Source organism: Balaenoptera borealis, assembly GCF_965194805.1.
Source record: "Balaenoptera borealis genome assembly, chromosome: 9".
Lineage (NCBI taxonomy): Eukaryota > Metazoa > Chordata > Mammalia > Artiodactyla > Balaenopteridae > Balaenoptera > Balaenoptera borealis.
The window spans coordinates 101638922-101651134 of NC_138873.1; the positions used below are offsets into that span (position 1 = coordinate 101638922).

The 12213-nt window shown below is 49.0% G+C and overlaps 1 long non-coding RNA gene across 1 annotated transcript; it reads left to right on the forward strand.

Annotated features, from left to right (window-relative positions):
- The first annotated feature begins 9971 nt into the window (after positions 1-9971).
- Positions 9972-11828, forward strand: LOC309635043. Its single transcript, XR_014248599.1, has 3 exons — positions 9972-10119; positions 10962-11049; positions 11620-11828. It is a non-coding gene; the product is annotated as an uncharacterized lncRNA (long non-coding RNA).
- Positions 11829-12213: the final 385 nt, after the last annotated feature.

A 12213-nucleotide genomic window follows, 5' to 3' on the forward strand; every position in this document is an offset into this window, starting at 1 on the left:
CTCCTACCACCATCATGAGCGCTCCTACTTTTTCCACAGAAAATACTACACCTACCACCACAACGAGAACCCCTACTTGTACCCCAGAAACTACTACTACCACAACCATCACGAGCGCTCCTACTTCTACCACAAAACCTGCTACTCCTACCACCACCACGAGAGAACCTAATTCTACCACAGCCCCTGCTATTCCTGCCACCACTACGAGTGATCCAACTTCTACCACAGACCGAGCAAATCCTACCATAACCACGAGCGCTCCCACATTTACCACAGAACCTGCTACACCTACCACCGCCATGAGCACTCCTACTTCTACCAAAGAATCAACTTCTCCTACTATGACCACGAGTGCTCCGACTTCTACCACAGAAAATACTACTCCTACCACCACCACGAGTGCAACTATTTCTACCACAAAACCTACTACTCATGCCTCCACCACGAGAGCACGTACTTCTACCAAAGGCCGTGCTACTCCTTCCACCACCACAAGAGATCCTACTTCTACCACAGAAAATACTACACCTACCAACACCAAGAGTGCTCCTACTTCTACCACTGACAAAACTACTCCTACCACCACCACGAGCACTCTGACTTCTCCCACAAAACATCCTACTCCTCTCACCACCACGACAGCCCCTACTTCTATCACAGGCCCTGCTACTCCTACCACCACCACGAACTATCCTTCTTCTACCACAGACCTTGCAACTCCTACCACAACCACGAGCGCTCCCACATTTACCACAGAACCTGCTACCCCTACCACCACCACGAGCGCTCCTACTTCTAACACAGGATCAACTACTACAACCACCACCATGACCACTCCTACTTTGACCACAGAAACTACTACTTCTACCACCCCCATGAGCGCAACTACTTCTACCACAGACACTACTACTACTACCACCACGACGAGTGCTCCTCCTTTTACCACAGACACTACTACACCCACCACCACCATGAGTGCTCCTACTTCTACCACAGACAGTACCGCACCTTCCATCACCACGAGCTCTCCCACTTCTACCAGAGAAACTACTATTACCACCAACACGAGCACTACTACTTCTACTACAGACTGTGCAACTCCTAACACCACAACGAGCACTCCTACTTCTAACACAGAACTTTCTACTCCAACCAGCACCACGAGTGAAACTACTTCTAACACAGACCCTGCTACTCCTACAACCACCATGAGAGCACCTATTTCTACCACAGGCCCTGCAACTTCTACCACCATCAAGAGTGCTCCTACTTCTACCACAGAAACTACCACTCCCACCAGCACCACGAGCACTGCCACTACTACTACAGACACAACTACCCCTACCACTGCCAGGAATGCTCCTATTTCTACCACAGAAGCTACTACTTCTACCACCACCACGAGCACAACTATTTCTACCACTTACACTACTACTCCTACCACCACCATGAGTGCAACTACTTCTACCACAGACACTACTACGCCTGTCACTATCATGAGCGATCCTACTCCTACCACAGAAACTACTACTACGACCACCACCACGAGTGCAACAAACTCTACCACAGACACTACTACACCTACCACCACCACTAGCGCTCCTATTTCTCCCACAGACAATACTATTCCTACCCCCTCCACGAGCACTCCTACTTCTACAACAGAGAATAGTACTCCTACCTCCACCACTAGCGCAAGTACTTCTTCCACAGAAAGTGCTACTCCTACAACCACCACGAGTGATCTAACCTCTACCACAGACACTACTACTCCTACCCACACCACGTGTGCTCCTACTTCTACCACAGAAAAAATTACTCTTACCAACACCACGAGCACCACTAATTCGACCACAGACACTACTACTCCTACCCACACCACGTGTGCTCCTACTTCTACCACAGAAAAAACTACTCTTACCAACACCACGAGCGCCACTACTTAGACCACAGACACTACTATGCCTACTACCAGCACGAGCGCTCCTACTTCTACCAAAGACACAACTACTCCTACCTCCACTATGAACACTCCTAATTCTACCACAGACCATGCAACTACTACCACCACCACTAGCACTCCTACTTCAACCACAGACACTACTACACCTACCACCACCATGAGCACTTATATTTTTACCACAGAAACTACTCCACCTACCACCACCACGAGTGCTCCTACCTCTACCACAGAAACTACTACTCCTATCACCACAACGAGTGCTCCTACTTCTACCACAGACAATACTACTCATACCCTCACCACGAACACAACTGCTTCTACCACAGACACTACTACTGCTATCACCACCATGAGCCCGCCTACTTCTACCAGAGACCATGCAATTACTACCAGCAGGACTAGCGCCCCTACTACTACCACAGACACTACTACTTCTACAACCACCACAAGCACAACTAATTCTACCCAGAAACTACTACACCTACCACCACCACAAGTGCTCATACTTTTACAGCAGAAACTACTACTCCTAACACAACCATGAGCACAACTACTTCTACCATAGACACTACTACTCCTAACACCACAACGAGCACTTCTACTTCTACCACAGACACTACTACACCTGCCACTACCACAGGTGCTCATACTTCTACGAAAGACATTACTACTCCTACCACACCCACGAGCACCACTGCTTCTACCAAAGACACTACTACTCCTACCACCACCACGAGAGCACCTATTTGCTCCACAGACACTGCTACTCCTACCACCACCACGAGTACTCCTACTTCTACCACAGAAACTACTACTCCTACCACCACAACGTGCACTCCTACTTCTACCACAGAAACGACTACTCTAACCAACACCATGAGGGCTCCTACTACTACCAAAAAAACTACTACCCTACCAACACCATGAGCACTCCTACTTCTACCACAAAACATGCAAATCCTACCACCACCACGAATGATCCTACTTCTACCACAAATCCTGCTATTCCTACCACCACCACGAGTGCAACTACTTGTACCACAAAACCTGCTACTCTTACCACCAGCACGAGATCACCTACTTCTACCACAGGCTCTGCTACTCCAATCTCCATGATGAGCGATCCTACTTCTACACAGAAACTACTACCCCTACCACCACAACGAGAGCGCCTACATCTACCCCAAAAACTACTACTACCACAACCGTTACGAGTGCTCCTACTTCTATCACAAAACCTGCTACTCCTACCACCACCACGAATGCAACTACTTCTACCACAAAACCTGCTACTCCTACCACCATCATGAGAAAACCTACTTCTGCCAAAGGCCCTGTTACTCCTACCGCCACCATGAACGATCCTACTTGTACCACAGACACTACTACACCTACCACCACCACGATGGATCCCACTTCTACCACAGAATCAAATACTCCTAACACAACCACAAGGGCTCATGCTTCTACCACAGAAACTACTACTCCTATCACCACGACGAGCGCAACTACTTCTACTACAGAAACTGCTACTCCTACCATGAAGACGAGTGCTCCTATTTCTACCACAGACAATACTACACCCACCACCACCACGAGCACTCCTACTGTTACCACAGACAGTAGTACTCCTACCACCACCACGAGCACTCCTACTTCTACCACAGAAACTACTACCCCTACCACCACCACGAGCACTCCTACTTCTTCCAAAAAACTATTACTCCTACCACCACCATGAGCTCTCCTACTTCTACCAGAGAAACTACTACTTCCAAGACCACAAGCACTCCTACTTCTTCCACAGAGTGTGAAACTCCTACCACCATCAAGTTCGCTCCTACTTCTAACACAGACCCTGCTATACCTACCATCAGCACGAGAGCACCTACTTCTACCACAGGCCCTGCAACTCCTACCACTACCAGGAGCGCTCCTACTTCTACCAGAGAAACTACTAGACCCACCAGCACCATGAGTGCTCCTACTCCTACTACAGACACTACTACTCCTACCACCACCAAGAACTCTCCCACTTCTGCCACAGAAATTACTACTCCTACCACCACCATGAGCGCAACAACTTCTACCACAGACACTATTATTCCTACCACCACCACAAGCGCTCTTATTTCTATCACAGACAATACTACTCTTACTTCCACCATGAGTGCAATTACTTCTACCACAGAAACTACTACTCCTTCCACCACCACGAGTGCTCCTAATTCTAACATAGACACTACTACTCCTACTAACACCAAGAGTGCTCCTACTTCTACCACAGAGACTACTACTCCTACCACCAGCACGAGCGCCACTAGTTCCACCACAGACATTACTACTCCTACTACCACTACAAGAACCACTATTTCTACCACAGACACCACTAAATCTACCACCACCACGATAGCACCTACTTCTACCACAGACCCTGCTACACCTACCACCACAACGAGCGCTCCTATTTCTATCACAGAAACTTCTACTCCTACCACCAGCACGAGCACGCCTACTTCTACCACAGACCGTGCAACACCTACCACCACCACTAATGCTCCTACTTCTACCACAGACAATACTATTCCTACCACCTCCTTGAGTGCTCCTACTTCTACCACAGACAATATTACCCTTACCTCCATCACGAGTGCAAGTACTTCTACCACAGAAAGTAGTACTCCTACCACAACCACGAGCGATCCTACTTCTACCACAGACACTAATACTCCTATCAACACCACGAGCGCTCCTACTTCTACCAAGGACACAACATCTCCTACACCACCACGAGTGCCACTACTTTGACCACAGACACTACTACTACTACCACCATGAGCGCTCCTACTTCTACCACAGACACTACTACTCTGACCACCACCACGAGCGCTCCTACTTCTACCACAGACTGTTCAGCTCTTACCACCACCACGAGCGCTCTTACTTCTACCACAGACCATGCAACTACTACCACCACCACTAACACTCCTACTTCTTCCACAGACACTACTACACCTACCACCACCACTAGTGCTCATACTTCTCCCACAGACTTTACTACTCCTACCACCACCACGAGCAAACCTACTTCTACCACAGACACTACTACTCTTACCAAGACCATGACTGCTCCTACTTCTACCATGGATTGTGCAACTCCTACCACCACCACGAACTCTCCTACCTCTACCACAGAATCTGCTACTCCTACCACCACCACGATTGCTACTACATCTACCACAGACCCTGCTACTCCTACCACAACCACAAGAGCACCTACTTCTACCACTAGCCCTGCTACTCCTACCACCACCAGGAGTGCTCCTAATTCTACCAGAGAAACTGCTACACCTACCAACAGAAAGAGTGTTCCTACTTCTACCACAGACAACTACTACTCCTACCACCACCATGAGCGCTCTTACTTCTACCACAGACACTAATTCTCCTACCACCACCACGTACACTCCTACTTCTACCACAGACACTACTTCTCCTACCGCCACCACGTACACTCCTACTTCTACCACAGACACTACTACTCCTACTGTCACCACGAGCGCAACTACTTCTACCACAGACACTATTATTGCTATCACCACCAGGAGCCCTCCTACTTCTACCAGAGACCGTGCAACTATTACCAGCAGGACTAGTGCTCCTACTTCTACCACAGACACTACTACTCTTACCACCAAAACGAGCCCTCCTACTTCTAACACAATACTTGCTACTCCTAACATCACCAAGAGCTCAACTACTTCTACCACAGACACTACTACTCCCACCACCACCACGAGCACTCCTACTACTTCTACCACAGACAGTACTGCTCCTTCCACCACCAACGAGCTCTCCTACTTCTACCAAAGAAGCTACTACTCCTACCATCACTATGAGCTCTCCTACTTCTACCAGACAAACTACTACTACCACCAATATGAGCACTTCTCCTTCTACTACAGACTGTGCAACTCCTACCACCACAACGAGCACTCCTACTTCTAACACAGAACATGCCACTCCTACCACCACCACAAGCACCACTACTTCTAACACAGACCCTCCTACTCCTACAACCACCAGGAGAGCACCTATTTCTACCTCAGGCCCTCCAACTTCTACCAACACCACGAGTGCTCCTACTTCTACCACAGAAACTACTACTCCCACCAGCACCACGAGCACTCCTACTTCTAGTACAGACACTACTACACCTACAACCACCAGGAATGCTCCTATTTCTACTACAGAATCTACTACTTCTACCACCACCACGAGTGTAACTACTTCTACCACAGACACTACAACTCCTGCCACTATCACGAGCGCTCGTACTCCTACAACAGAAACTACTACTACTACCACCACAACGAGTGCAACAAATTCTACCACAGACACTACTACCCCTACCTCCACCATGGGCGCTCCTACTTCTACCACAGACCGTGCAACACCTACCACCACCACTAGCGCTCCTACTTCTACCACAGAAAATACTATTCCAACGACCACCAGGAACACTCCTACTTCTACCACAGACCGTGCAACTGATACCACCACCACCAGCGCTCGTACCTCTACCACAGACACTACTATACCTACCAAAAACACGAGTGCTCCTACTACTACTAAAGAAACTACTACCCCTACCACAACCATGAGTGCTCCTATTTCTAGCACAGAAAATACTACCACCATCAACAGAGTGCTCCCACTTCTACCACAGAATATGCAACTCCGACCACCACCATGAGAGCACCTAATTCTCCCAAAGGCCCTGCTACTTCTTCCAAAACCACGAGTGATCCTACTTCTACCACAGAAAATACTACTCCTTCCAACACCAAGAGAGCTCCTACTTCTACCACAGAAATTACTACTCCTACCACCACCACAAGTGCTTCTACTTCTACTATAGACACTACTACTCCTACCCTCACATGAGTGCAACCACTACTACCACAGACACTACTACTGCCATCACCACCACGAGCACTCCTAATTCTACAGACACCGTGCTACTACTACCAGCAGGACTAGTGCTCCTACTTCTACCACAGACACTACTACTCATACCACCAGAACGAGCCCTCCTACTTCTAACACAATACCTGCTACTCCTGCCATCACCATTAGCACAACTACTTCTACCAAGACACTACTACTCCTATCACCACCATTAACCCTCCTACTTCTACGACAGATGGTGCAACTACTACCTCCACCACTAGCACTGCTACTTCTACCACAGACATTACTACTTCTACCACCACCACGAGCACAACTATTTCTACCAAAGAAACTACTACTCCAAGCACCAGCATGAGCGGCCCTACTTCTATGGCAGAAACTACTACTCCTACCACCACCACGAGTGCAACTACTTCTACCATCGACACTACAACTCCTAACACCACCACGAGTGCTCCTACTTCTACCACAGACACTACTACTCCTGCCACCAACACAAGTGCTCATACTTCTACCAAAGACATTACTACTCCTACCACAACTAGGAGCAACACTACTTCTACCACAGACAGTACTAAACCTACCACCACCATGAGAGCACCTACTTCTACCACAGAAACTACTACTCCTACCACCAACACGAGCACTCCTAATTTTACCACAGAATCTACTACCCCTACGTCCACCACTAGCGCAATTACTTCTACCACAGACACTACTACTCCAAGCACCACCACGAGCGCTCCTACTTCTACCACAGAAACTACTACTGCTACCACCACCATTAACACTCCTACTTCTACCACAGATCACGCAACTACTACCACCACCACTAGCGATCCTACTTCAACCACAGTCACTACTACACCTACCACTACCATGAGCGCTCATACTTCTACCACAGACACTACTACACCTACCACTACCACGAGCACTCCTACGTCTACCACAGACCGAGCAACTCCTACCACCACCAAGAGTGCTCCTACATCTACCACAGAATCTGCTACTCCTAACACCACCACGATTGCAACTACTTCTACCACAGGCCCTGCTACTCCTAACACCATCATGATCGCTCTTAATTCCACCTAAGACACTACTACTCCTATCACATCTATGAGCTCTCCTATTTCTACCACAGGCCGTGCAACAATTACCACCATGACTAGCACTCCTACTTCTTCCACAGACACTACTACTTCTACCAACACCATGAGTGCAACTACTTCTACCACAGAAACTACTATCTCTAACACCACCACGAGTGCTCCTACTTCTATGGCAGAAACTACTACTCCTACCACCACCACGAGCGCTCCTACTTCTACCACAGACACTACTAGTCCTACTACCACCACAAGAGCAAGTACTTCTACCACAGAAACTACTACTCCTACCACCACCACGTGCGCTCCTACTTCCACCACAGACACTACTACTCCTACCCCCTGGGTTCGTGAACCTGTGGGATTAGTGGAAACATGAAGCAGTCCCAAGAAAGAGTGCACTGTGTTGCCCGACACTCGCGCTATGCAGAGTGAGTCCGAAGGGCTATGGGCCTGGATGTTGCTTTGCAGGCCCAGTGCAGCCTGGGGGTACTCAGTGTTCTTGCAGGGAATAGGGTGCCCATGTAAGGCTCCTAGGTGTCCTGAAAAGCATACTGGCATTAAAATGCTGCAGAGCAGAGACTACGGCCTCATGGAAACTGCTACATGCCTCCGCTTCTGCATGACAATTCAGGGCCTTACCTTGAGGCGAGCCCTCATGGTGAGTGTCCCGTGAGTGACACAGCACGGTAGGATGCTGGCTTTCTCCTTGAATAGAGTGACTTCAGGTACGAGGTCCTCGAAGAATTCTAAGCAGTGTGCTTTCTCATGGCAGCTCAGACGAGGGCCATTACGAAGACTTCCAGGGCACGTTGGACTAGCTAGAACTGTGGTTCTGATACTGTTCGAGTGCTATCGAAATGTAGCTCTCCTGAAGGAACGTGCAGAGTGTTGCCCATCACTCACCATACACAGAGGGCCTCCCAGGGACCTATGAGCCTTGATGTTGCTCAGCAGGCCCACAGGGGTCTGGAGGTACTCAGTGATCCTGGAGGGAAAATGTGTCAGTGCCTGAGAAAGGAGTAGTGTAAGGGCCTTAGTTAGGGACAGTGTCAGGGCCTGAGTTAGGAGTAGTGTCACAGCCTTCGTTATGGACAGTGTCAGTCCATAAGTTAGAAGTAGTGTCAGATCCTGTGTTATGTAGAGTGCCATTGCCTGTGTTGGGAGTAGTATGAGGGCCTTAGTTAGGGACAGTGTCAGGGCCTGCGTTAGGAGTAGTGTCACGGCCTTAGTTAGGGTCAGTGTCAGTGGCTGAGTTAGGAGTACTGTTTGGGCCTGAGTTAGGAGTAGTGTGAGGACATAGTTAGGGACAGAGTCAGTGCCTCAGTTAGGAGTAGAGTCAGGGCCTTTGTTAGGGACAGTGTCAGTGCCTGTGTTAAGAGTAGTGTCAAGGCCTTAGTTAGGGAGACTGTCAGTGCCTGAGTTAGGAGTAGTGTCACGGTCTTAGTTACAGAAAGTGTCAGTGCCTGAGTTGGGAGTAGTGTTAGGGCCTTAGTTAGCGACAGTGTCAGGGTCTGTGTGATGAGTAGTCTCTGGGACTTAGGGACAGTGTCAGTGCCTGAGTTAGGAGAAGTGTCATGTCCTTAGCTAGGGACAGTGTCAGCGCCTGTGTTGGGAGTAGTGTCAGTGCCTTAGTTAGGGACAGTGTCACTGCCTGATTTGGGAGAAGTGTCAGGGCGTTAGTTAGGGACAAGTTCAGTGCCTGAGTTGTGAGTAGTGTCTGGGTCTTAGTTAAGGACAATGTCAATGTCTCAGTTAGGAGTAGTGTTAGGGCCTGAGTTACGAGTAGTGTGAGGGCCTTAGTTTGTGACATTGTAAGGCCCGGAAGTAGGAATAGTGTCACGGACTTAGATAGGGAAAGAGTCAGTGCCTGAGTTAGGAATACTCTTAGGGTCTGAATTAGGAGCAGTGGCTATCCTTAGTTAAGGACAGTGTCAGTGCCTGAGTTAGGAGTAGTATCATGGCCTTAGTTAGGGACAGTGTCAGTGCCTGAGTCAGGAGTAGTGTCACTACCTTAATTAGGGATAGTGTCAGTGCCTGAGTTAGGAGTAGTGTGAGGGTTTTACTTACGTAAAGTTTCAGTGCCTGAGTTAGTAGTAGTGTTAGGGCCTGTGTTAGGAGTAGTGTGAGGGCCTCAGTTAGGGACAGTGTCAGTGCGTGAGTTAGGGGTATTGTCAGGACCTTAGTTAGGGAGAGTACCAGGGCCTGTGTTAAGAGTAATATCAAGGCTTTAGTTAGGGAGAGTGTCAGTGTCTGAGTTAGGCATAGTGTCAGGGCCTTACTTAGGGACAGTGTCAGGGCCTGCGTTAGGAGTAGTGTCATGGCCTAATCTAGGGTCAGTGTCAGTGCCTGAGTTAGGAGTAGTGTTACGGCCTAAGTTAGGAGTAGTTTGACGGCCTTAGTTAGGGACAGAGTCAGTGCCTGAATTATAAGTAGTGTTACGACCTTAATTAGGGACAGTGTCAGTGCCTGAGCTAGGAGTAGTGTCAGGGCCTTAGTTAGGGGCAGTGTCACTTCCTGTGTTAAGAGTAGTGACAAGACCTTAGTTAGGGAGAGTGTCAGTGCCTGAGTTAGGAATAGTGTCACGGCGTTAGTCGGGACAGTGTCAGGGCCAGAGTTAGGAGTCGTGTTCGGGCCTTAGTTAGGGGCAGTGTCAGTACTTGTGTTTGGAGTAGTGTGAGGGCCTTAGTGAGGGACAGTGTCAGTGTCTGAGTTAAGAGTAGTGTTAGGGCCTGTGTTAGGAGTAGTCTGAGGGCCTTAGTTAAGGACAGTGTAGGTGCCTGAGTTAGGAGTAGTGTCATCCCTTAGTTAGGGACAGTGTCAGTGCCTGAGTTAGGAGGAGTGTCAGGGCCTTAGTTATTGACAGTGTCAGTGTCTGTGTTCAGAGTAGTGTTAAGGCCTTAGTTAGGGAGAGTGACAGTGCTTGAGATGGGATTAGTGTCAGGGCCTTAGTTAGGGACAGTGTCAGGGTCTGAGTCTGGAGTAGTGTCAGAGCCTTAGGTGGGGACAGTGTATGACCCTGAGTTAGGAGTAGTGTCACAGACTTAGTTAGGGACAGTGTCAGTGCCTGAGTTAGGAGTAGTGTTAGGGCCTGAGTTAGGAGTAGTGTGGGGGCCTTACTTCAGGACAGTGTCAGTGCCTGATTTAGGAGTAATATCAGGGCCATAGTTACAGACAGTGTCAGGGCCTGAGTTAGGAGTAGTGTCACGATCTTAATTAGGGACATTGTCAGTATTTGAGTTAGGAGTAATGTCATGGTCTTAGGGATGTGTCAGTGCCTGTGTCGGGAGTAGTGTCAGGGCCTTATTTAGGGACAGTGTCAGTGCCTGAGTATGGAGTAGTTTCAGGGCGTGAGTTAGGAGTAGTGTCAGGGCCTTAGGTAGGACAGCGCCAGTGCCTGTGTTAAGAGTAGTGTCCAGGCCTTAGTTAGGGAGAGTGTCAGGGACTGAGTTAGGTGTACTCTCAGGGCCTTACTTAGGGACAGTGTCAGGGCCAGCGTTAGGAGCAGTGTCATGGCCTTAGTTAGGGACAGTGTCAGTGCCTGAGTTGAGAGTAGTGTCAGGGCCTTAGTTATTGACAGTGTCAGTGTCTGTGTTCAGAGTAGTGTTAAGGCCTTAGTTACGGAGAGTGTCAGTGCTTGAGATGGGAGTAGTATCAGGGCCTTAGTTAGAGACAGTGTCAGGGTCTGAGGTAGGAGTAGTCTCAGGGCCATAGTTAGGGACAGTGTAACGACCTGAGTAAGGAGTAGTGTCACGGACTTAGTTAGGGACAGTGTCAGGGTCTGAGGTAGGAGTAGTCTCAGGGCCATAGTTAGGGACAGTGTAACGACCTGAGTAAGGAGTAGTGTCACGGACTTAGTTAGGGACAGTGTCAGGGTCTGAGTGAGGAATAGTCTCAGGGCCTTAGTTAGGGACAGTGTCAGTGCCTCAGTTAGGAGTATTGTCATGGCCTTAGTTAGGGACTGTGTCAGTGGCTGTGTTGGGAGTAGTGTCAGGGACTTAGTTAGTGACAGTGTCAGTGCCAGAGTAGGGAGTAGTTTCAGGGCCTGATTTAGGAGTGGTGTCAGGGCCTTAGTTAGGGACAGTGCCAGTGCCTGTGCTAAAAGTAGTGCCCCGGCCTTAGTTAAGGAGAGTTTTGGGGCCTGAGTTAGGTGTATTGTCACGA